Genomic DNA, 27,713 nt, shown 5'->3' with positions numbered 1-27,713 from the left:
TTACTATAAACTCATTCCTCAACACTTAACCTAATTGCTCTAAGCTCTATAAACTCTCTAATAACTATGAATCGCATGATTATGAAGGCATACATGTATGAAAGGTGTATACTTATTTTACATTGGATGGAGTTCTGTCCTGGTGCTGTACTTGTCTATTCATGTTCTGTATTATGTCATGTTTTATGTTTTGTGTGGACCCCAGAAAGAGTAGCTGCTGCTTTAGCACTAGCTAATGGGGATCCTAATAAATATTAAATACACACACACGCACACACACACACACACACACACACACACAGACAGACCCACAGTCTGTAAATCTGCCTCGCACATTGGACATCTGCTACCACAGAACACCAGACACACAGTCACAGACAGACAATAGATAACTACACCTAAAGAGCCGCTCTGTGGCTAGTTGAAATCTGCTCTCTGATTTTCCAGTAAACAAGATTATTATATTAGTAAGAGACCTACCAAAAGTATCATGATTACCATCACTAAAATCAGCATAATATACCATCACTAAAATCGTCATAATCATCGTCACCGTCATGATAGTCATAATAAACGTCATCGTCATCACCGTCATAACTTCAAGGTTATTTAGTTACACATTCCTTTCTTTAGGCTATACTGTGGTTGAGAAGTGGGTACAGTGTCTCTCAGGCAGTACAATAAAGGCCTTGTTAAGTGTCTGTCTCCTACTAACAGCAGCAGCAGCAGCAGCAGCGGTGGTTACTGGCGACGCTGGTTGTTTAGTGGAGCTGGTGGTTAATGGTGACGGTGACGCTGGTTGTTTAGTGGAGGTGTGAAAGAAAGGCCAATCCACACAGGGATTGGGAGGGGCTCCACATCTGTCTCCAGCTGTCTCAGGCCCTGCTGCACACACACACACACACACACACACACACACCTCCTGTTACCTCTGCCACAGAAAGTCAGCCGAAATGTGTGTGTGTGTGTGTGTGTGTGTGTGTGTGTGTGTTATGTGTGTGTGCGTGCCTGTGTGTGCAGCAGGGCCTAAGACAGGGGGAGACAGATGTCAGCCATCACAGGGCAATCTCACCTCCAACACAGAGAGATAAATGAACCCTCTCTAAACATGGCCGATGAAGGGATGATGGAGAAGCTGTGGTTAACACTCTTAGAACAGCCTCTCCTCTACACCTTGGGACAAATATGCAGTGGCCCCCCCCCTACATACACACACACACACACACACACACACACACACACACACACAGTATAATAAAGAGTAATGACAGCACCTATTGATTACTCAGTAAGTGTGATATTCCAGGGAACAACAGCCAACAGCAAATTCAAATAGTTACCTATCAACCTTGTGTTTGTGTAATTATTTGTTTGAGGCACTGTAAATAAAAGTGTTGCCTCCACACTGTACTGCACTTACTGCTGTGTGGCGTTTGTGCGTGTGTGTGTGTGTGTGTGTGTGTGTATGCGTGTGCGTTTTCCAGGGTACTTATCACTGTAGCATCAAGGACAGAGGGTGGCGATTCTGAGATTCCTCCTTTACACTGTCAATCTAGACCTCTCCTCGCTGGTTCCTCCTCTGTGTCCTTCAGATGAACACAATGGGAGCTGCATTTCATTTACTGTGTATTCATTGCTCCGTTGAGCTACTGAACCATGCAATCTATAGACTACACTCTATCATCTATTACTATAGCCTAATCTATACATTAATCAATAATAATGTCGTTTTCCTTCTGAGATTGAATTGACTGTTTCAACAGTAAATGTGCTTCCGTCTAGTTAGATTCTTCTTTCTAATATTTTTAATGTTCTATATTTCACTGTATATTTCAACCTCACGGAGAGCCTGTTATTCTGTGACGGTCAGTCATTCATACTTGATCATATCTTCATATGACTATAGCCTGAGTGTAGCATACCTGCTGCCTGGACAGAATGGCTCAGATTAGGGTTATAGAGCATGAATAGTCTGTTTGGGACAGAAAAGCTCCAGACCAGGATATCATCCATCTGGACTGTTTTCTTACAAAACATATGGAAGAATACAGAGCCTTTTATCCCCTTTCCGCCCCCATAGCTATTAATATATCTCACAGAGCCCTTCCCCCATGTCCCACTAAGGCTAGGAATTCCTGATGAAACATAGTCAAGTCTGAGGATGAGAAAAAGTGATGCAAAAGAGAATCTGTCCATCTCTCTCTTCTTGTTTCACACACAAGTACACACACGCACCCACGTGCCTAAATTAACTTGAGTATCCAATTGCATTGTCCGGATAAAAACAAACAAATCAGCAACAGTGACTGATAACGCTTTAAATTGTTTTAATTAGGACCTACTAAGCTGCATCCAACACCACTGACTTCTCCTGCCTACATAAAAAATAAATAAAAACATTTTCTTCCCAAGCTTCTTGCAATCCAAAAATGTTTCCCTGGAAGCCGCCGTGATGGGAGGCCGTGTGAATGCAATATTCATTTTGCTGCAGGAGAACAATCTATGCATAACAATGAGCGGGCCTAATGAAAGCAGCCATCAAACCTGCAACACATACATATTAAACCACCGGGACCTCTGCGTGTCATTCGCTTAGTGCATCATTTGTTCACCCCGTTTTTTTCTCTTTGCCTCTTGACCTTTCCCCGTATCTCTCCTTTTCTCTCTCTCTCTCCATTTCTCCTCCGATGCTGGAAATAACGATTGCTGAAAATACGGAGGTGTTATGGCATTCTGGACGCGTCAGTTAGCGTCAGAGGGTCAGAGGGTAAAACAATGGTGGATGGAACATTTTTTTATGGTTTTATATCCGTCGTAAAGGGACTGCGTGGTAGCGTCAATACTCGTTTCCGACTCAAAGATGCTACTAAAAACGGCTTTTACCAGGAATTGTGTGATAAACAAATGCTGAAAATATCATTGTAATGACAAGTATAACAGATAATCCAGACATTTTGTCAGTCTCCTAACTCTCGCTAACAATCACCTGACATTTGCTCATAAACATACATCAAACCTACCAGTATCAGTGTGTAGGCTTCACTAATAGCTAATGTCATGTTATCATGTAATCACGGCTGCTGTATAGAGGGCTACAACAGGCTAACTACTCCTCCTTCCTCTCTCCTCCTCCCCAGCCTCCAGGCGTGCTTCTTCACAGCGCTGGTGTCTCTTTCCCTCCCTGCCTGCCTCCCTCCCTGTCTGGGAAATCTATCCTTCCACCTGACAGTGGCCATTTTAAGGCCTCTCTTGCCTCTTGGTAAACAATGGGAGAGGGATAATTGATCAAACAGCGAGGGAACCCTAGAGGAGGAAGGTCACCGCCCGCCCGCCAGCCGAGAGAGAAACACTGAGGGAGAAGGGGATATGATGAGGTGTGTGTGTGTGCGTGTGTGTGTGTGTGCCTGCCTGCCTGCGTGTGTGTGTGTGTGTGTGTGTGTGTAAAGGCAGGGAGGAGGGAGGGGGTCAGGAGGGGGATGGTTCTCTGACGTTCCGGAGCTGCCATTTTTCTTCCCTGACAAAGACTCCATCTGCCACCGAGCCATTTGCTGCCTGCCGAGTCGAGAGAGCATTCCACACGCCGCGTTCACCTTGGTGTCACCTCTACGGTGAGCTCTGCTGACGGTGTACACACGCGCAGACACACACACACACACTCTAAGAATATTATACATACACACACACTCTCTCTCTCACACACACACACACACACACACTGTCTCTGTGTCGTTCCTCTTCTAAGCAGCAGCAGCAGCCCCCCTCCCCCCCAGCACTACAGATATCACTGGGCAACCATCTCCGCTGTGCATTGTGGGAGTGTCTCGGGGGTTGGCGATGCGTCAGGGACTGAGGGATTCACACACTTCTGAGAGAGACCCAGTGGCAGGGAGAGAGAGAGAGAGAGAGAGAGAGAGAGAGAGAGAGAGAGAGAGAGAGAGAGAGAGAGAGAGAGAGAGAGAGAGAGAGAGAGAGAGAGAGAGAGAGAGAGAGAGAGAGGGCATTTTAAAGAGGAAGCTGAATTTCACCTGCAATTACCGTAGCTCGGGGGCACACGGCTTGGTTAAGAGACATTTCATTCCCTCGCGCTGCTGCGAGTGAGAGCCTGTCGTATGTGTGTGTGTGTGTGTGTGTGTGTGTGCACCGCTCGCCCTGAGAGGCGCTAACAATTGAGGGAGGGAGAGAATAGAGGAGTAAAAAAAGATTCCCCTTTCCTCTGCAGACTCTCTCTCTCTCTCTGCTCTCTGCTCTCTGCTCTCTCTCTCTGCTCTCTCTCTCTCTCTCTCTCTCTCTCTCTCTCTCTCTCTCTCTCTCTCTCTCTCTCTCTCTCTCTCTCTCTCTCTCTCTCTCTCTCTCTCTCTCTCTCTCTCTCTCTCTCTCTCTCTCTCTCTCTCTCTCTCTCTCTCTCTCTCTCTCTCTCTCTCTCTCTCTCTCTCTCTCTCTCTCTCTCTCAGGGATGAAAGAGGGAAAGGCAGCTGGGGCTCTAACTACCAAATGAAACGCGAGGCCCATTCAGTGGGTCCCTGACTGGCCATCTGCACACCAGACCAGACATCTGAGCTGAGCAGCAAACCTCTGGGCCTCTCCACACACACACACACACGAGCACTGCCTAACCCTTCACTCACTGGCAAAACAGCCTGATTTGGTCTCATCATCGATTCCATTCCTTTCTTTACTTTATTTATGTGCAATGCCCCAGAGCAGCTGTGGGGAGCCTCCTCTCCCTCTCCCAGCTCTGAGATGGAGCCGTAATGACTTCCCTTAGGCTCAGGTTCCTCACAGTTTCACCAGCGTTCTCTGTGTGTCTCTGCCAATGAGAGAGAGAGAGAGAGAGAGAGAGAGAGAGAGAGAGAGAGAGAGAGAGAGAGAGAGAGAGAGAGAGAGAGAGAGAGTGAGAGATAGAGAGAGAGAGAGAGAGAGAGAGAGAGAGAGAGAGAGAGAGAGTAGCAGGTAGAATCTGGGTAGTCCTTCAGCCATGTGTAACCAGCAGAGAGAGAGACTAATAAACCAGAGTGGTTTTAGCCAGCAGCACCTCTCCTAACATGTGCTGCCAGAGGGCTGCAAGGGGTTAACGGTATACAGTGGGATCCATTTAGTGGTGTTTCTGAGGGACATCTCTTTACCCATCTAGCCCCTAACTGACCCCCTCTGGGTTAATGCCTGCCTGACACCCCCCCCACACACACACACACACAGTCACACACACAGCCTGGTAAACCCAACCTCGACATCTCCACACAAATCCCTGCTGCACCCATGAGTACTACAGTAAAAATCCCAAACCCTAAAGCCTTCAGCTTCTAGCCCTATTTGTCTAGGCCCTCCATTCAAAACGTCCATCTCAATCCGGATGGGCTGAGTGGCTCGACCCGCAGCCAGTCACTCAGCAGATTGGAGCTCCCTCCCGGTCGCTGTCCCAGTGTGAAAGCCCTGATTCATGGTGTTGGGGACCAGGGCCTTTAAAAGAACAGCATCGTCCTGTGTACTTGCCCTTCACTGGGACGTGACAGATGGGGGCTGTTTGGGAAGGGGAATTAGCACCAGGGCTTCAGTCTTATTTAGTAAGACACAAGGTTGGAGGGATATAGAGAGGACGTGGCAGTAGTGTAGTAAAGTAACTATTACCGCTACTAGTGTGTGTGCGTGTGTGTTGGATGGGGGGTCTATGGTGTGAGTGTGTGTTGGATGGGGGGTCTATGGTGTGAGTGTGTGTTGGATGGGGGGTCTATGGTGTGAGTGTGTGTTGGATGGGGTTGTTGTGGGTCTATGGTGTGACTGTGTGTTGGATGGGGGGGTCTATGGTGTGACTGTGTGTTGGATGGGGGGTCTATGGTGTGAGTGTGTGTTGGATGGGGGGTCTATGGTGTGAGTGTGTGTTGGATGGGGGGTCTATGGTGTGAGTGTGTGTTGGATGGGGGGTCTATGGTGTGACTGTGTGTTGGATGGGGGGTCTATGGTGTGAGTGTGTGTTGGATGGGGGGTCTATGGTGTGACTGTGTGTTGGATGGGGGGTCTATGGTGTGAGTGTGTGTTGGATGGGGGGTCTATGGTGTGACTGTGTGTTGGATGGGGGGTCTATGGTGTGAGTGCAATTACTGTATTTAACTTAGTACACTTTTAAAAGCCCCTGTAACAGATATGAAAACTAGTAGATAGTAGCGCTTTAGTGGATCTGTGAACACCCTGGCTGTGTAAGATTGCTTTAGGCTGCTAATCAACACTGTCTTAGATCCATTCTCCCTGACACTAAGGTAAATGCACTAATCTTCCCCTTTGCTGTGACAAAAGTCTCATCACAAAATATATAGGTGTGAGTGCTTCTCCTACAACACGGTTTCAATTCAACTCACTAATGCTCTCATCGTTAGCAGCCCTGCTAGCCCTAACCCTCTATCAGCACGACCCACACACACACGTGCACGCATGCACAAACACAGATGCACACGCACACACACAGAAACACTCACACACGTGAGCATGCCAACTCTGCTCTTATGGTTTAAAAAAAGGAAGTAAGGTAGTGACTCAGCCTTGGTATTTCCCTGGTTTAACTGTCTGCTGCTTGTCGATCACAGAAATGGATAACGCAGTACAGCAGGGTTCCCTAACTGGTGGACCGCGGGCCAAATTCGACCTGCGGGTGGTTTTATTTGGCCCCCCAAGCTTTCTGAGCAAAAATAAAATAAACATTTTATTTTAATTTACATTTTCATTGTTGGACATAAAGACCGTAGAAACACCAGGAAATCAGCTCCAAGTGATTTTAATTTGGTTGATGATCCCTGCAGTACAGTGTAGTAACACTCAGTCGTATACAATCCTGCTTTAGCAGGACTAGATACTAGGAATGGAAATGCTGCCTAGCTGTCCTGCTGTACACAGTGGGAGTGGAATGGAAATGCTGGCCCAACAGGAGATGAGACACACACACATTACAAACACACTGACACACACACACACACAGTGGAGTGCTGTGGGGCTGACGCAAGACAATCTCAGCCTCACGTGTCTCTCGCCTACGGCCGCCCGCTGCTCCTGACCTTCGAGATGTTTTTCTCTCTCCTTCCCCCTCTCCCTCTCACTCCTCCCTCTCTCGACACCTCCCTGTGATTCGTATTTGTCATTAAAAGGCATTGCATTTCAAGCTGGATAAAGCAGATGGGCCTGTGTAAGCATTACTGCTCCTCGACGCAGCACCTTGGCTTAAGTACAGATAGCCTGCATGCATTATCTCTCTCTCTCTCTCTCTCTCTCTCTAACACACATACACACACACACACACACACACATACACACACTACACACTACACAGTCTAAAGAGTGAAACGGCAGCTCTAACAACAGGGTGTCTTCCTGGGAAAGCTGAATAAAGCTGAATTGCTGCCATGGTCTAAAGTGCTGCTTCACATGTTGTTGATGTAATCAGTAAACATACAGGCTGAAGGCACAGCTCTTATTATTAGCTCTTATTAGTTATTGTAGACAGTGTAATATTGTATCAAGTATAACCAAACCCAACTAACTTCAAAGGAAGACAAAATACAACCACACAAATGGTCTCAGACTAAAATCATCTGACATTTTTCATCGCATAAAGCATTGTGACTCCCTCATGTTCAGTCTTCCCTCTCTCCCTCCTCTCTCTCTCGCTCTCTCTCTCGCCTCTCTCTCTCTCCCTCCTCTCTCTCTCTCCCTCCTCTCTCCCTCCTCGCTCTCACCCTCCTCTCTCTCTCTCTCTCTCTCTCTCTCTCTCTCTCTCTCCCTCCCTTCTCTCTCTCTCCCTCCTCTCTCTCTCCCTCCTCTCTCTCTCTCTCTCTCTCTCTCTCTCTCTCTCCCTCCCTTCTCTCTCTCTCCCTCCTCTCTCTCTCCCTCCTCTCTCTACCTCCTTCGTTTCAACCCAGTACTAGTGAGCTCTAGTATTTACTGCTACCATCTCCTACCATAGTCCTAGCAATCTGTCAGGCCACTGGCTATATTGACTGAGAACAAACTGTACATCTAAGGGAAGGAAAGGAGGTGTGTTCAGAAACATCAGCTAGTTATTAAGGCTGACTTCTCACCTTTCTCTCTCACACACACACACACTACACACACACACTGCACACACACAAACACACACTAACACACACACACACTGCGTGCACACACACACACACACACACACACATAAAAAGAAACACACAAACACACTTCTCAGCACCTCTCTCTACCGATCATGGGTTAGCCTCTGCTGGTGGCAAAACAAAGAGAGAATGCCCAACACATAACAAATAAACTATGGGTATCTATTCGTAAAATTGGTCCTTTTCACACGCTCGCATACATGTATACACATACACAGGCTTCAGTGGAGGCTCCTCAGAGGAGGAAGTGGAGGACCATCCTCCTCAGTGAATTTCATAAAAATAAAAATAGTGAAACATTAAACAAGTTACTCTTTTTAGATAAAACTATAGTAAATATATTCACGTCACCAAATAATTGATTAAAACATTCTGTTTTGCAATGAAGGTCTACAGCAGCCGAGCAGCACTCTGTAGGCTAGCACCATGGGGTAGCCGGAGGACAGCTAGCTTCCGTCCTCCTCTGGGTACATTGACTTCAACACAAAACCTAGGAGGCTCATTGTTCTCACCCCATTCCATAGACTTACATAGTAATTATGACAACTACATATCAGCACTCTTGCAGCATGAACTGACATGCTGTCCACCCAATCAAAGGATCAGAGAATGAATCTAGTACTGAAAGCATAAGCTACAGCTAGCTAGCGCTGCAGTGCATAACATGTAGTGAGAAGTTGACGCAAAGAGATACATACATATAAATACATATACATACATATATATACATATCCTTAAAAAATATATATTTCCCTTTATTACTTTCCAACCCCACCACCCCTTTCCTAATTTCAGTAACCTAGTGAACAACAATGCTTAGGCCTCTACTTCCAGCTTATACATACTATATAGATTTTATGGACACAGTCAATTTTACAATAATTATATTTTGTTTGTTTTTACTCCTGAACTTCATCTACCCTCAACCTCTCCGATCATTTTCATGATGCCCATCCGGTTTGCTTCTATATGCCATATCTTTCTAACTGTGCTCTTTCACAAAAGCTCTCAACCTATAACCTATATACTTATTATGGACACAGTATGATTTACATTAGTTATCTTGTTATTATTAGTTGTTGTTCCATTCAACACCTCCCATCTATCTCTTAACACCATCCATATTGGATTTCTATTTGCCATATATTTTTCAACTGTACTGTGATGTTTCACAAAAGTTCTGAACCCTTCTATTCTCATTGTTTCTACAGATTGTAAATTGAAAATAAACATTTTTGCTAAAAGTATTATTATAGTATTGATCGATTGACTATGACTTTTCAGATCACCCAGTAGTGCTATCTGCAGGGTTAGCTCCAGGTAAATATTGCAATCCTTCAGCCATTCCTGGACCTGTGACCAAAAACAAGCTACAAATGGACAGTACAAAAACAAATGATCTAATGATTCTGTCTCTTCAAAGCAAAATCTGCAGCGCTGGGAAGATTGTATCCCCCATATAAATAACATTCTATTGGTAGCAAGAATTTTGTATAATAATTTAAATTGAAAAATGATATGTTTTGAATCCGGCGTCGTTTTGCGTATCAGTTCATAAACACTATGCCATGGAATCGGTACGTCAAAAACCTCTTCCCAACTATTTTGCAATCTATATGGGACGGCTGTCATTCCTTTGATCCTTAAATGAAACGGGTATACTTTTTTATTTATCACAATTTTCTTTAACCAATTATGTTCTTTAATGCAGGGCCAACAGACAAGTTCCTTACTTTTTCCCCCTTCCACTTTCCTCTTCCATTTTTGCGGTAATGCTGCAATTATTTGGTTGTAATTTTGGGTAGAGCAGACATTTCCATATGTTTTTGTTAGCTGCATGTGCGACATAACTCCACCAGTCCTATCTATGATATCATGGTAGAGCATGGCGCTTGCAACGCCAGGGTTGTGGGTTCGTTTCCCACGGGGGGGCAGTATGAAAATGTATGCACTCACTAACTGTAAGTCGCTCTGGATAAGAGCGTCTGCTAAAATTACAATTTTTTTTTTATAATAATAAGATTATACCTTTTTTATAAAAAAATTCAAAAAAGTATATATTTTTAATCAATTAGTATATTTGAGTTTAGCCACAATATTTGTTGCATTATTTGTTCTGTCGTTTCTGGATGATTAAATTGAAATTGCAACCAACTTTCTATGGCTTGTTTTAGAAATATTTATATTTGGGAGATCATTTCCTTTTCAAATTACTGAAAGTGAGAGGTTGCAATCTGAATAAAGGGAAAAAGGCCATTCTTGAACATGGGGTGAGACAATCTTACTAATTTGCTAGAGAACCAGTTCGGATTTAAGTATAACTTTTGTATGACTGAAGCTTTTAGTGATAGATCTAATGCTTTAATATTTAATCATTTCTGTCCTCCGAATTCATATTAATTATATAAATAGGCCCGTTTAATTTTGTCTGGCTTGCCGTTCCAAATAAAATGGTATATTTTTTTCTCATATAATTTAAAAAACTGTTCGCTAGGCGTAGGCAAGACCATAAGCAAATAGGTAAACTGGGATAATACTAAAGAGTTAATCAGGGTGATTTTTCCACAGATAGACAGGTATTTACCTTTCCATGGTAGCAAGATCTTCTCTATTTTTGCTAACTTTCTATTAAAATGTATTGGAGTGAGATCATTTCTTTCATTTGGGATATGTATTCCGAGTATATTCCACATCACCATCAGACCATTTTATTGGTAAACTACATGGTCATGTAAAAATTATATTTTTAGTGATCCAATACATAATATAGTACATTTATCATAATTTGGTTGTAATCCAGAGAGTTTATAAAATGTATCTAGATCCTCTATGAGGCTGTGGAGGGATTCAAGTTGTGGATTTGAAAGAAAACATGAATCATCAGCGTACAATGACACCTTTGTTTTTAAGCCCTGGATTTCTAATCCCTTGATATTTTTGTTAGATCTGATTTTAATAGCTAACATTTCGATGGCCATAATAAATAGATATGTCGATAGTGGACAACCTTGTTTTACTCCTCTTGACATTTTAAAACTTTCGGAGAAATAGCCATTATTTACTATTTTACACCTAGGGTTACTATACATGATTTTAACCCATTTTATAAGAGATTCTCCAAAATTGAAATGCTCCAGGCATTTATATATAAACTCCAGTCGTACTTTATCAAATGCCTTTTGAAAGTCTGCTATGAATAGCAGGCCTGGTTTCCCAGATTTTTCATAGTGTTCTTTTGTTTCCAGTTCTTGCCTTATATTATCATCCTCCCTTCCATGTAAAAAACCTGTCTGATTAGAATTAACAATGTCTGACAATACATTTTTAATTCTATGCGCTTTACATTTTGCTACAATTTTTGCATCACAACACTGAAGTGTAAGGGGGCTCCAATTTTTTTCATGGACTGGCTTTATATTTCCCACTTGTATCCTGTTTCAGTAATAATGAAATCAGAGCTTCTTCTTGAGTGTCTGATAATCTACCATTTACATAGGAGTGGTTAAAACATGCTAATAACGGTCCTCTGAGTATATCAAAAAAGGTTTGGTATACCTCGACTGGTATGCCATCCAACCCTGGAGTTTTCCTAATTGCATCCAAAAGTTCCTCCTCTGTAATTTCAGAGTCTTTTTGTATGGCTGTTAATTTAACATTATCAATAGAAAAAAATCCCTACAATTAGCTTCAGTTGGAGGAGATGGAGGCGACTGAAACAAAAACATATGCTAAAGTAGTTTGCTTCCTCCTTCAAAATATAATTTGGTGAATCATGGGTGACTCCGTCATTTGTAACCAGTTTCAGTAAATTATTTTTGGTAGCATTTCTATGTTGAAGATTAAAAAAGAATTTGGTGCATTTTCCCCCATATTTCATCCAGTTTGCTTTATTTTATAATATATAACACTTGATCTTTCTTGAATAAGTTTCTCTATTTCTTTTCGTTTTTCCTCTAATTTATTCTGAGCCTCTATGTTACAGTTTTTATTGCTATCTATCTGTTCTGTTAGACCTTCTATTTCCTTTGCTAGGATGGACTCTTTTGACCTAAATTGCTTTTGTTTTCAAGATGAGTGTCACGATCGTGACAATGAGTACTGAATTGCATGGCCTCTAAAGGCATATTTAAAAGTGTCCCATACAATAAGGGGATTTGCTGTATCTATGTTATGTCGGAAAAAAATCAGTTATAAATTCCTCTGTCCTAGTTAAAAACAAATTATCATCCAATAGGCTTTGATTACATTTCCAATATCCTCGCCCACGTGGAAATTCAGTAAGAGTAATGTATATGCCAATGTATATGATGGTCCGACCGCATTCTGTCCCCTATCAACACTTTTTAAACTTTTGGTTCCAATGAGAATGACATAAGAAAAAGTCAAGACGACTAGCTTGATTGAGTCTCCGCCATGTATATCTCACTAGGTCAGGATATTTAAGCCTCCATATATCTACTAGTTCTAATGTATCCCTGACATTCATGATTTCCTTAAGAGTATGAGGGTGATAGTTTGTAGTGTGATTTCCTTTATGGTCCATTGAGCTATTTAAAACAGTATTATAATCTCCCACCATAATAATAGAGTCTTGTATTGCTTGCAGGGTTGATAATTTATTATATATATTGTGGATCATCATTATTTGGTCGCCTAAACGTATTGATGTTACATTGAGCTGGGTGAATGGAATATGATTGACAGTCAACCAATATGCTGTAATAGAAATAAGGCCATGTTCATAAAAACAATTATCATCCTCCCTCATCTTAAACGGCACTGACCGTCACTCACAGGCTTGTACACACACAAACACACACATCGTGTACTTTGCCATCCCTTTGTGCGCTATGACTTTTGTAAACTCTCTAAACAATACAATCTTTGCTTCAACATTTGTAATTCCCTCTGGGTATTTAAGCAGCGCTCTCCCTTTTCCTACCCTCTTCTTACAAGGAACTAATGTTGGATAATTGCTCTGTACTGTGGCTGTTTGGATGACGTCCATGTTTGCCAACGTTTTGCCTGTTTTCTATAGACTAATGGAAGAATAAACAGACAGAAATACTGTACGATCACTAGAGACTGATAGGTGTGCAATTCACTGCCGTGTTCAACAGTGAGCGAATCATCACAGCCACCAGAGCTGTGTGCTTTCACCCATTCTACAGCCCTACATTTCCAGGAAATCAATTTCAAATGGAGCCGTTAATATCATGACTGATAGCAGACAGCTATCAATAATAGGCTACATGATATGTAATAGGTAAAGGCCCAGCACCGGTCCAGAATGTACAACTTACAATTTACAGTGCAGGGGATTCTCAAATCAAGTGTATTGTACGTCAAGCAAATATCACCTTGAAAAGCACATTTAGAAGGAGAACCGTTCCCCTTTTAATTTTTATCTGCTGAATAGGCCTACATCAAAATACACAAACACACCTTACTCTCAACGGTATGCTCACCCCAGCTGAGCTGAGCTGCATAAGAGATAACACTTATTTATAAAGTGTGAGATTAGATCTGGTGACACACTCATCAGCACAAAGCCATAAAGTGAGAAAGGGAGAAAAGTGCAAGTCATTGTCTGTGGGATAAAACCAGTCACCTTTGTCTGCTTGGTGAAACCTTTAGGGAGTAGAGCTAGTGGTAACAGACGCTGCCATGCAGCTAGTGGTGAGAGAGAGAGAGAGAGAGAGAGAGAGAGAGAGAGAGAGAGAGAGAGAGAGAGAGAGAGAGAGAGAGAGAGAGAGAGAGAGAGAGAGAGAGAGAGAGAGAGAGAGAGAGAGAGAGAGAGAGAGAGAGAGAGAGAGAGAGAGAGAGAGAGAGAGAGAGAGAGAGAGAGAGAGAGAGAGAGAGAGAGAGAGAGAGAGAGAGAGAGAGAGAGAGAGAGAGAGAGAGAGAGGAGAGAGAGCGAAAGAGAGAAAGAGAGAGAGAGAGCGAAAGAGAGAGAGAGCGAAAGAGAGAAAGAGAGCGAGAGTGAGAGTGAGAGTGAGAGAACAAAGATAAGCAGAGCCAAACAGATGAGCCACAGAAGAGAGGGCGAGAAACGGCTAACCACCCAACCAATTTAATCCACTCTATTGTTGAGGAACATGATTCAGTTTGACTCCAACTGATAGGCCTAACAATTTAAATTCAATGTTAGGCTACATCAACTGATACTGTAATAACTGTTTAGATTCAATGTTACTGCAACAGATCACAAACACTGATGATGGATAATTCGCATGTTTCCCTCGCCCCAAAAATGTTCTGATCAAAATGGAGAGAAATGTAATTAATTGCACGATTCACTGAATGAAACTCTGAATTTGTAATGTAATCAGAACAACTGCTTTTTCAAGGAGCCCTTGTTAAATTTAATTGGGGGAGAAAATCCTCTTGTGTCGAAAGAATGAAATCTAATTAAGCCTGGAATCGAAGGAGTCTGCAAACTCTCCTCTACGCCAAACAAATATTGTTGATGACAATTTGAGCCAAAATTATTTCAAAAGCTTCTCTCATAACAACAATAAGTATTAGGGAATGTCACACAGGGCCCAACAACAGAAAAAGCAATGCTGTTGACAGTAGTTCAGAGATAATAGAAAGTTAACAGTGATAAGAGTCTGTACTTACTGATAGGAAATGTCTTCAGCTCTGTTACATTACTGCTCTAACACCTGAGAAAAAGAGGACAGCAGTCAGGTTAATCCATTTATACATTGATATCTCTTCTGTATGACACCTTTCATTTAATCTGTTCTCCATTAAAAATAAAATCTAAACACTAATGACGACCAGTTAGGGCCCTGAGGGGGAATACCTAATTCATTTCCAACATACATTGATATCAAAGCTCTGTGCGCTGTTGTGGTCAACTGACAGATCAAATGAAACAAAAGGACATGACGTTTTGAGACACAGCTAGGAGCTGGCACTGAGCATAAGCAGAGCCGATCTAACACACAGACACACACACACACACACACACACACACACACACACACACACACACACACACAACAAACAAACACACTCTCTCTCTCTGTCGCAGGCACAGCAGGCCTGCGAACACAAACACACCACACCACACACACTCATACATTTTTCCTGCTAAACCTGTTAGAATGAAAGCCAGACATTAGGGCTTTTGGTGTGAGGGAGGAGGATAATTTCCCAAAACACAAGACAGTTCTTGCTAAGAGAGAACCAGCCCTTCCCAGTGTTATCACGCCCCTCAGTGCTACACTGTCTCTGATCTATCTGTCTTCCTGGAGCACAGAGGAGAGGAACGGCAGAGAGGGAGATTTCTCAGCCTGTGTGACTGAAAGGACATGGTGACAGTCTGGACTGTGTGACTGAAAGGACATGGTGACAGTCTGGACTGTGTGACTGAAAGGACATTGTGACAGTCTGGACTGTGTGACTGAAAGGACATGGTGACAGTCTGGACTGTGTGACTGAAAGGACATGGTGACAGTCTGGACTGTGTGTCACAGCTATGGTACTGTCTCTCTCACTGCAGCACCGCTAATGGTGTCATGTTCACACTGCACACACTAACCCTGACACTGGGCAAAACTCTATAGCACACAGTCAGACACAGGGGCACAGAAATACACACACCATTACGGCTGAAATCTTCACAGGAAATAAACCGCCTTACCTAGAGTGACGGTGTCTATAATAACGATGTGATCTAGCGATAATGACTCCTCCTCATCATCCACAGGCCTGATCTGGTTGTCTGATCTCACACACACACACACACTACACACATCACCTTGATTACACATCTCTGTGGTGATAACACACCGTGCCGGGCCGACTGAGGGAATTCATCTGTGCATCTTCATAAAGGCCTATTAGAGCCATGATTAAAGGATGTTCCCTCAGAGAGGGCGCAACGCTGAAATGATTCCCCCAGCCAAAGAGTGCTGTAATGACAGTGGTGAGATTCGAAGCTATATACTTCACACCGTTTTTCGCCTGCCTGGGTATTTGAAATACACACTGACCTGACATTAGCTGCTGATGCTACGGCTACGCTAGCTATTTGCTAAGGCAATGGGTCTAGAACACTTTAGAGCCTTATGTAAGCTCTACTCCAACACAGTCATAAGCAATACAATGATAGCAAGCAGCCTCTAACTAGGCCTAAACATTCTGTAAGCCTGCAGGCACAAAACAACAGGTCCACGTAGAACAAGGCTTTTCAATTCCAGGCCTCGAGGGCAACAGCTGTGATGTGGCCCTGGAGGCTTGGAATTGGATAGTGCCTTTGGCGGAGAGAACCGTCACGTTAAATCTAGTAATGTAGGCGTAACTTTAGTGAGGAGAAACCTTAGCAATACCATCATAAAGTGCCATTCAATGGCAGACATGCTAAAAAAGTGATTGTTTCCTTTTGCTCCCGGCTCATCTGTGATACTGCAGGCCTGGGAGGGAGGGAGGGATGGAAGCGGAGGGCACTGACTGTGAACTGGCCGCAGACATTTTTCTGAAGCCTCCGGAACAAAACAGGCAAGTCTTGACAATCTATCCGCCACTGAGACGTCACACAATCAGTTGCAGGAAACTGATCCCTAAATAGCAATGATTCATCTCTTCATCACACAATATCAGTACACAGCACACAAAGACCCTCTCTCTCTCTCTCTCTCTCTCTTTCTCTCTCCTCCCCTTCTCTCTCTCTCTGCTTAAAAATACTGCTTCTCCCAGCTTTCTTTTGTGTGTGATTTACTGGCACTGTTTAACTGCGGGGCAGTATCTTTTATCGTTACATGATCTGGAGCTGAAAGCTGACAAAATGGAATCTGTGGCGAGAGGTGAGTGTGTGTTCTGTGGAACGACGAGGCAAAGGGGAGGGAGACAAATCTGTGTGCAGAAACGTTTGCCTAAGTGCAATTCAGAGCCTCTCTCTCAGCTTATTCAAAAGATCCTCTCTGTGTGTTCTATTCCATTAAATGCCTTCTTCCCAAACCTGATGGAGCAAGTCCCATTACTGGGGAGTGGGTTATCCCACACAATGTAAAGCACAGGAACTGGCTGAAAAGCAACGAACATAAACACAATCCATTTGTGCGATTTAAGAGAGAGGACACCCTCGAGAGACTGTCATCATGTAACACAAACAGTGTGTGTGTGTGTTTGCGCGTGCGTGTGTGTGTATGTGCGTGTACGCGTTAGTGCATGAGCGTATGTGTGAGCGTATGTGTGAGCGTATGTGTGAGCTTGAGCGTGATGGTATGTGAGTGCCATTTATGTTTCAGCCCTGGTAATGCTACTCCCAATATGGCTAGGAGCCAATTCATCCAGTAGCATCATGATGAATCTGAGGGAGCCTCTCTCCGTCTCCCTCCACTTAGCCTATGGGGCTATCATTCACCGGCTAATTGGACGGACCTGCCTCTGGCCTCAGCTTAAAATCCAATGCAGTCGTTTTTATCTCAATATCAAATCATTTCTGGGTAACAATTCATTAACTTACTGTGATTGTTTTTAATTTTCTCAAGCAAGAATTTTGCTAGGACTCTCTGGGAGTGGTGTGAGTGGGAAGGGGGAAACTTAAGGCAGAGGTTCAGAACTCTCTCTCTTATTGGTCTATTAACTAATTTACCGCATGGTAAATGTAATGTCAGCATGGAAGGCCAAAACTCCATCCCACCAAAACAGGCTGAAATGTATTTTCAAACAGCATTATCATAATTTTCACAATTTCATAGTATTATTCCAACCTCATAGTGTAGAAATATATATAAAACACAGGAAAATCACATTTTTGACTGCACTGGGCCTTTAAGACACGCTGATGTAACTGTGTGTCATCAGACAACACAGCCCATGTTCACTACCGTGGGACTTCATTCATACAGGCTATACAATGTATACTTGGCTACACAAATTAACCATAAGAATTGGAAGTAGGATGAAGTTGCCTCTAGAGTGGACACTGATCTAAGGTGAGTTTGGCACTCCCCCCCAATGGTTACAGTTAAGATTCAGAGAAAGAAGTGCCTATGGGCAACTTGTACCCAGAGCTCACCACTGTCTGTCTGAGTGAGTGAATGAGAGGACGCAGTCGCTCCAGCAGAGCAGAGCTCCATGGCTCAGTGTCATCCCAACAGCCTTGACAATCCACCAAGATGACGCGTGAAGGTCATTCACAGCAGCCGCCAACGCAGCTGTCACGCCTCTCCCACCCACCACCCTCTCTCTCTCCCGCCCAGCCGGCTCTGGGTCGACCAACAAACCGACCTACCATTCATACCCTGCAATAATCCTCTCTCTGTACTCTCCCTGTTAGACTAACTCAGCAGCAACATGGCATTCCACACAAGAGATAGTTTAAAATACAAGATGATCACCAACGTTAATCTACAAGCTAACATTCAACCTAATATAAAGCACAGGGGGAAAGATGAGAAATGTGAGGCCATCTGTCTTGATTCCTGTGTTACTGTGTTTCAGTGGTTAAAGTTTCCATTAAATGAATCGCCTGTCTCAATCAGGGAGCAGGGAGTCAATAAAGGCCCAATCCTGTCAAACCCTGAGGGAGATGTGTGTGTGTGTGTATATGTGTGTGTATGTATGTGTGTGTGAGCGTGTGCGTGTGTGCATGCGTGTATGTTTGGAGGGAGTGAAGAGCTCTGACAGGTGAGTGATTGAGTGCTTTCATTTCCCCCCAGTGTTGAGATTACACACACACACACACACACACACACACACACACACGAGAGAGCTGTTGTTTCCGCTTCTAGTCCATGCTTAAATTAGCTCTAAATATTTGGATTACACGTGGGAGCTCTCACAGAGGATTTAGCCACCGTAGCCTGGAGGCCAGGGGGATGTGTGGATGTTTCCATCTTTGAACAAACATAAGACACACACAGACAGACAAACACAAGCACACCCGCACAAGCACACCCGCACAAGTATACCCGCACACACAAATACAGCCTTGCCACACAGGCAAAGGCACACACTAGTTCAAACCACAACACACAACACACCAACCACAAAACACCAATCTTACCAAGGCCCACAAGGCCGACTCCACTGCAACCCAATCCATGGATGTTATTATGTAGTCTAAGTCTAAGTTTCAGTTAGTGGGGGGTGGATACTCCACTAACTCTAGACATTGCTCCCATGCAGCCCTGAGAGCTAGGAGAGGTCAGTGCCCCCCAGCCTGAGATAAAGGCGTCTCCCCGTCCGCTCTCCGAGCGCCTGCTTGGGTAGAGGCGTCTCGCGTTACAGCTGTCTCTCAGTGTCATCGTTTAGAGAAAAGGACAATGCCACAAGGCAGGCAGCTAGCCTTTCATGGCGGCCAGGAACAACAACAGCCACTCTGGGGCAGACGGAGGAGAGGAGCGACGGAGGAACGGTTTCTCTGTTTCTCTGTTTCAACTCCCGCCAGTTGAGACTATTGGAGAGATCACCAGGGCATGTGTCTAGGCTATCTGTGAAAGAGAATGAGGTCTCAGAGAAAATGGTGGCACATTTTCAACTTTCCATTTCCTTCTCACAGGCCTTTAATGAATGACTTGTTACATGTGGTTCCCCTGCTTTTTACTGCTTATAGGCTAAGTGTCTTTTAGTTATTGCACAGCACACATGTATGGGAAAAGACGGACGAATCCTGAAGTAGAACAGATTGTAGAACATAAAATGAACAGATATAATCCGTCCACTACCGGAATGACTTCACGGTGCGTCTGTGCTAGTCATGCTAGTGTGGATTACTTGAATCCCCCTCTTCCTGAGGTGAAGTTCCTATTCTGACCTCTAGTTCTGAAAACAGACAGCTAGCTCCAGGTCCAGTAATGACTAATCCAATAAGGAGAATGTTTAGGCAGCAGCTCTGTTACAATGTAGGCTGAGTCAAGCTAAAATCACCATGACATGCAAAGGCCTAATCTATATTTGAGGCTACATTTTACTAGAGGAGTAAAAGACAATATCAAACAGAGTCTTTTAAAGTTTAGCACTGGCGGACTTACCATTAGGCAGAAGACGGAATTGCTTCAGGCTTCACATCATCATCATCAAGGGGCCTCGTGAGCTGGTCATAATAAAACACATTTCCCCACTTGAGGCCCCCACCATGCGCCGTCTCTTTAAACTAGAGATATCTGTTTTTTTTGCCTTCTGCATCTGCGGTGGAAGGTGGTAGAGCTACAGCGGTGTTTGTCAGACAATGAGACATCCCAAAAATCTGTATTCTCATGAAAATGTCTGTAGCATCCGAACGTTTTGGGCTACACACTAATATGGAAAGACTCTCACGATGGTGTTCTCTGTTTTGCGCTTACGACCCCCAGAAGTGTCACGGGACTCGTAACCCGGTACCGGGCTGAAAATGAATGGAGGTCAATAGGGCATTTCCACGTCAAATTCCACAGAATAATTCTGTTTTTCCATGTATGAATCTGTTATTCAACGTGTTTCTATGGACTAATAGATGTAAGGCCAAATTCAATGTTTAATCAAATAATTATGGGAAATATTTTTGGGATACCTACAGGGGTCCTAAAATTCCAAATCAAATGGTATGACCATCTTAAAACAATTCCATATGTTAGCTTAGTAGAAAACCAGCCCCGAGCCCTGGGTATTCAACTCTTACCCTACGAGGTCCGGAGCCTGCTGCTTTTCTGTTCTACCTGATAATTAATTGCACACACCTGGTGTCCCAGGGCTAAATCAGTCCCTGATTAGAGGGGTACAATGAAAAAAAAGCAGTGGAACTGGCTTCGAGGTCCAGTGTCGAGTTTGAGGGCTCTAGTGGGATACAATATGCATTTCTTTAGTAAAAAGACAGGTGCTGCGGATAATACTGCCTGCGGATAATACTGCCATGTATGTCATGGCATGTCATACTCTTTTTGGCCAGACAGCATCAGATACATGGGCTACATATAGTAAGACAGAGGGGCGCTGTTTCACTCGCTCGGATGTTTTCTCCAGTGGAATAGTTTCATCCACTTGTTATTTGAAGGAAAGTTGGCAGGTGCACAGTGCACTGTTCGGATGCTGGAATTATTTTGGATGAACGTGCGATGGTAACCTACTTTTTGAAGTGATTTGTTTGACAATCAGATGAAACCTTCATGACTGGTTGTGTTCATGGAACATTAAAAGTAATACATTTTTACAGTTAAATTACGTCTTTACTATAAAACCTCGGATTGGCCCCTGCCTGTGGCCTCCAAATCACTAAGTACGCCCCTGAAGTTTAGTCCTATTATCTGTGAATCAACTCTAGTAAAATACAACTGATATATGCAACTGTCCTGCAACAGTATACTGTATGGATGTAGCTTAGGCCTAAGGCCTCTTTACATTTACATTTTACATTTTAGTCATTTAGCAGACGCTCTTATCCAGAGCGACTTACAGTTAGTGAGTGCATACATACATTTACTCGGCCAAATGCAAGCAGGACAGTTTACAAAGAAGACCTTACACTGTATAGCTACTGCTGACCAACACAAATCATTGCTGAACAGATTCCTTCTTTCCCAATCCCTCCACATCCTTGTCATTTCTTATGGCACTCAGTTAAAATTAAATATTTAAAATTGTGGTTAGGTTGCAGCAGTCTGCCAGCACAGCTAAAATGAAAAGCCTTTGTGGCAGCAGTGACCAGATTCTAAATGCTGGAGGATCAATAAATAAAAGGGGGTTGTTGAAGCGCAACCTCAGAGTGTGTGTGTGTGTGCGCACGCGCGTGTGTGTGTGTGTGTGTATGTGTGTTTCCTTTTAACAGCCACCGAGGGTCTACTCCGTGCTCCTCCTCCTGCAACCAGCTGTCCCAGTATGATGAACAACATTGACCATCCCCAGCACCACCACAATATAAAACCTTACACAATTCCCATTCCCACATCCAAATATATTTCTATCCGCAATGCCAACACTTCAGAATTCCCAGCATGTGAGAGATACTGCAGATACGTGAGTAGAGCATGCAGGCTGCACACTATTTTGGTAGAGAATGTAAAAGAATGATAAGCCAACCAAACAGGCCTAGGCTAGGTTATACTACGATTGGTATTTCCAACACCGTCCCCATTATCACAGTAGGTAGGGACTCAATCACTGAAGCATTCCAGCCACGGCACGCACAGGCAATATGACAATCTCCCAGAGGGCAAAAAGAAATGGATGGCTCGCTGGAGAAGATGACTAAAAACAAGCCCTTTCTAATGGTGTTGACTCTAGTGGATTGCTCCTTACGCATAGCTTAGGATATACACTCCTTCAGATGATGTCATTCGAAAGCATCAACCTTGGACCCACTCTGAAGGACTCATGTTAAGCAGAGCTGTGGTTTATCCGACTCTTTTGTCATAAGGTATCATGCCGTACATGTTTGGGATGTCTACAGACAAGACAGAGCGGCAGGCGTTAAGCAGTAGACCTAACTGATCTACTACTAGGCTATGAATGGAACCATGTTGTCAACAGTTGTGCTAATGAGTATAGGCTTCACTTGCTGCAAGTAACATTTTCAGACTTGACAATTATCATGCACAGTAACAAAGGTTTAATAGCCAACAATAATAATCAGCATTAGCCTAATTAAACATTTAGGATTTTAAGCCAATTCCTGCATCCCTAAAGGGCCATCATTTTCACCACGCATCTTTATAAAAGCCTCTGTCTGGTTAGTACATGACTTCTGAGAGGATTGGTGTGTGTGTGTGTGTGTGTGTGTGTGTGTGTGTGTGTGTGTGTGTGTGTGTGTGTGTGTGTGTGTGTGTGTGTGTGTGTGTGTGTGTGTGTGTGTGTGTGTGTGTGTGTGAGAGAGAGAGAGAGAGAGAGAGAGAGAGAGAGAGAGAGAGAGAGAGAGAGAGAGAGCTTGAAGTAAACACAGGGATGGATGACTCAGTGACAATCCAGCTTTAGTTAATTAGGCTCTAGTTGATTAATTTCACATTACACAAAACAGACTTACTTCCTCTTTAGAGTTGAAAACTTAAAATGAGTGCGAACAACACACCACCACTACAGTGTAGAGATTTCACCGACTGTACCCAACTGTTCGTTCCATTACCACACATAAGATCTGTTTACAGAAGCTAATCAATCTCTGTGTAAGCTATACAAAACAACATAAACAAGGAAATCAATGCCAGAAAACAATAACGTAGGCCTTCGTTTCTAGGGTGACAGTAATAAATGCTTCATTACAGTGTCTCACAAACAATGAAGGGAAACATTGAAACTAGCACAAGGAGCTGCAGTATTGGAATATAGCATGCTAATCAAATTCAGTGCACACTGCAATCAGTGATAGAGCTGTGTGTGCATTGCGTTCAAGATCAATTCAAAGAGTGGTAGCGTCGATAGCGACAAACTGTTTGACTGTTGACTGGATAACCATCCTCACCTCATTTCAAAAATACAAAAAAAGTATAGCTACCAAAGCAGGCACGTTCCTCTAACATTATTACCCCCTAATTTCAATAGTACAGGATTAGACAGAATAGACTTGTGTGCATATGGGATTGTCTGCAGAAAAGCTGTCCAAGTTTTGTCAGTTTCAGCACCCCCAGACACAGGGGCTCCTAAACCTAATTTCTCCTAATCAGCTTAGTCAATAGCAACCGTTTGGTGCAACGTTGGGTAGACATGCAAATAGGGCTTAAACATGTCTATCTTTAATTCCTGAATGTTCAAGTCAAGCGGAAGTCCTTTTTATCTCCTGGCAAAGAAAACAACATTCTGTGGGGGGGAAAGAGGGAGAGAGGGGAGGTGAGGGGGAGAAAGAGAGCGAGAGAGAGAGAGAGAGAGAGAGAGAGAGAGAGAGAGAGAGAGAGAGAGAGAGAGAGAGGTGGAGCACTACAGTTGAATTTTTTTAAACTTCTCTTGGCCAGGCATGGAAACATCCCTGATTTGAGTGTGCTTGAGGTAGCACAGTGTGCTTCCATTTCAAACCAACATCACAAACAAGCCCTGACAGATTTGTTCTCTCTCACTCGCATTATGGGGAAACACACAGCAACACAAGTATATTAGTGCTCCTCTGCCCTGTTCTGCTGTGTTTGTGTTCAGCTGCACACACACACACACACACACACACACACACATGCAAAAAACAAGCTAACAATAGACATTTGTAATAGCGGTGGAAAAATGGGAGAGACTGTTCCGTTTCAATTCACTGATACCACTAATGGCTTCTTAGCAGCTCCATGAAATCAAGCAGCTGTCATGTCGACGCATCAGCACAGGGAGAGGAGAGGAGCCATTCCCACAAGGAAAAAGGCATCGCGCCTCCCTCAGCAAGGATGTTTGACTAAACATCTGCTCCTGTGCACTTTAGCTTTACAGCAGTCAATATCCAAACAAAGGGGGTGGGAGGTGAAATGATTAGATTCCCTATCACAAAGCATCATTTTTTTTTGTTCAACAACAGCTTGTGAGACAACAACTGGAATCCATTTTAAAGACTATCACATAGGGATATGGTGGATGGATGCTCACCAGAAAAACTGGTGATTAGAGGATAATCAGGAGATTCTTTGAAGATAAACTAGTTGGTTTGTTACTTTGGGTAGCCTATGTTTGAACTCTTTCCTCCACTATAATAGCAACAAAACACACAAATGAACCCATGGCATGTTATAACATGGTAATAAAAAACTTAAACCAACCTACTGTCATCACTACCTACTGTCTCTGTCACACCTCTGCCATCTTCTAAGAAATTAGCTTTACAATGACGAGACTGTGGATAACGACTAGGCTACGTGTTGTTCAATAGTGCATACCACTTATGGCATGACAATTAGGCCCAGACCAATAGTCATCTATGGTGAACATTGTGTTATTACCGGTAGATAAGCCTAGGCTCACTAGCTTTGCCTTTTATTTGTAAAAAAGGTGTCAACAACTCCCACAATGCAAAGGGGAGTAAGCAAATTAGAAAAGAGGGGAAAGAGGAAAATACTAATAATACTTTGCTTGACTAAATAAAAGTTTACATTTGTATAAACATCCATAGCTGTTGATCAATGTCTAAACGTATTAGACTACTTGACTATTAGTCACATTAAACAGTATTTTTTTTAAATGCAATAACAAAACATGATGATATACTGGGCTATATGTCATAACATCATTCTGATATAGCATATTTATTCTAATCGATCAAGATTAGCCTATGTAACCTATTGCCTAGTTCCAGCGGTTAAAAAACATAATATGTGCTATTCCTGTTATTGAATAACAGTGTTGTGACACATAACACCTTCATCAAAGTGTCATTGATAAACTAGAAAAAGGTCAAGTTCATGTAGAAAATAACCTAACTAAGTCCAGTGAGAAAAAAATCGAGGTTAAAAAGGCAGTTTGCATGACATCTCCACCTGCCACTACGTTATTAAAACACACCGTTTGTGTATTTAGCGCTTTCAAAAACATGTATCCGATTATTGCAACACTGTATAATGTTACTGTAACATTGTAGCTGAATCCCACTCTTCTTCAAATGTAACATCAAATTGCTACAACTCAAACCTTCCAATCATAGGCTAATGTTGGCTACATTTTTCTTAAACTTCACATGACGTCATCGTCTACATTTCTTTCCGAGTCTAGTTTAAACTTTCTCAATGTAAAACATGGATACGTTTCCTTCAAGCGTGGGGTGCTTAGGGAATTTAAATCAACCAAGATGGCGAAAGGCTTGTTGTTTGGAAGGGCAGAGAAATGGAGGATATTGTAATATACACAAAGGGATACATTTCAACAACTCCGCCAGGCAGCAGCTGCTTCTTGTTTGAGGAAGCAACAAAGATAGCTTTAGCCTGTTGTAAAAAGAGCCTCGAACTCGACTAAAACATCAAAGTGCTTTTACTAATAACATATGTAATTTTACCTGGCAAACGATAACACAATCCGTTATATAGTTAAGTCAAGTATTTATGTTTATGCTTACTAATTATTTTATTATTCGCATTGAAGAGCTATTAGCTGGCTCGGATTCTGCCCTGTCTGTTAACGGACAGCTAAATAGACCAAAGGTAGCTTGTGCTCCCTACCTTCATTGACTCCCACATCGTTTCTTTAAATGTGCACATAAAAAAACTAGCCTACTTATATACAACAGTGGGTAAAAAAAATCTTCTAAAAAGTTTTTCTGAACTAAATAAAACAGTTTTTATTCATTTTTAAAAATAGAACAGTTCAATTAAACCGCACGAGAGAGGACACAAAGACGATTCCGACTATCAGGTCACAACTAGCTTGATCTGAGCAACGACAAAACACTTGGTTTAATCTAGAAAACAACTTTTATGTAGCCTATTATTTTACCATGCAGTAAAGGTGCACATGCCGATTGCTTAGAATAACATTGTATCCATTTGATAAGTTTCTATCAATCTGCAGTTGACGATTGAGGGACACACGCAGTAAGCAAAGAAACTACAGCTCGCCTCGCGAAACAAATCAAGCCAGCTACATCGCTTGTTCTGTGATATAACAGAACGTCTTCTTTACCCCCACCTTGAAATAAGAGGACACTTACCTTTAGTTTCGATACTAATACTTATTTCCAACGCGATTTTGTTTCAAGTAATACTTAGTGTAGCCTTCTAGTCTCTTTTCCTTTTCGATTTCGTTTTGAAAGAGGCCGGTAACAGATGATAAAGAAAGGAATTGGGCAGTAATTGAGTCTCGGTGTGAGTGAGTGTGTGTGTTAGTTACTAACAGCAGATTGAAGGAGACTCTTCTCAAGGTTTATTCAGCTCCACTTCAAGGAACCAATGTGACGTCAGTTTACAAGCTGCCACAAAAGAAAACTTGTATTTGACATTAATAGATATCAATGTTTGTTTTAATTAGGAAAACAATAGTATACTACTTTTAGACAGCTGAACTATGATTAGGGCTACACCATGTGCTAATGTGACAGGGAAAAAACAAGAACAAACAAAGGCATATATTGAATTGATTCAAGGATGAGGAATCTTTTTGGCTTGTTTTGTTTGTTTATTTGTTTTTGCAAAGTTACATAATTATTCATCATCATTGATATTATTAAAAGATAACCTGCATAATGCAAATAATGTATGGAATGACTGAAACTTCTCAAATTAGAATGATTACTTTCAGTGATTGTTCTGTAGGCTAGAGATCAACTAGTCACATTAATGTGATTCCAAGTATCAGGGAAATATATAATTTATTATGAACATAAACATGTTGTCTATGGAAATGCTATAATAATACATATTTTTTTGGGGACTGTGCATTACTGTTTTAAAACGCATGCATGTGTGCGATTGAAATAAATGATTTAATTTGTGAAAGTACATGTGATGCTCAAATGTTGTTAATATTTCATATTAACTCTCACATTGTGTCTTTCCTAATCTTTGGACAGGATAAACAGTGATACTGCTGCCCAAATCTATGTGTTTTTTCATAATCTGTTTAGGTTTATAGTGACAGATGAAGCCTCGAAAGAGAATAGTAAATGTGATCAAAGTACCCCCTTTATGCCACTTCCTATGATTTACAGTTAGAATAAGTGGGAGGTACTTGGGCTGTGCAAATGTTGCCTTTTGGTTTTCAAATAAAATGCTC

General features: G+C 42.6%; 1 long non-coding RNA gene across 2 annotated transcripts; it reads right to left on the bottom strand.

The window, feature by feature from the left end:
* Positions 1-242: 242 nt before the first annotated feature.
* LOC121537672 lies at positions 243-27,254 on the bottom strand. 2 transcript variants are annotated; one of them, XR_005995120.2, is made up of 4 exons: positions 26,653-27,254; positions 14,748-14,791; positions 1,073-1,586; positions 243-885 (listed from the first exon to the last, which is right to left on the bottom strand). It is a non-coding gene; the product is annotated as an uncharacterized LOC121537672 (long non-coding RNA). The 2 variants fall into 2 exon arrangements; XR_006659227.1 differs by lacking the exons at positions 243-885; positions 1,073-1,586 and adding an exon at positions 3,740-3,865 and having other exon boundaries at positions 26,653-26,945.
* Positions 27,255-27,713: the final 459 nt, after the last annotated feature.

Source organism: Coregonus clupeaformis, unplaced genomic scaffold (genome assembly GCF_020615455.1).
Source record: "Coregonus clupeaformis isolate EN_2021a unplaced genomic scaffold, ASM2061545v1 scaf0973, whole genome shotgun sequence".
Classification (NCBI taxonomy): domain Eukaryota; kingdom Metazoa; phylum Chordata; class Actinopteri; order Salmoniformes; family Salmonidae; genus Coregonus; species Coregonus clupeaformis.
Note: the sequence above shows the minus strand (reverse complement) of the source record. Positions and strands in the feature narration are given on the sequence as shown.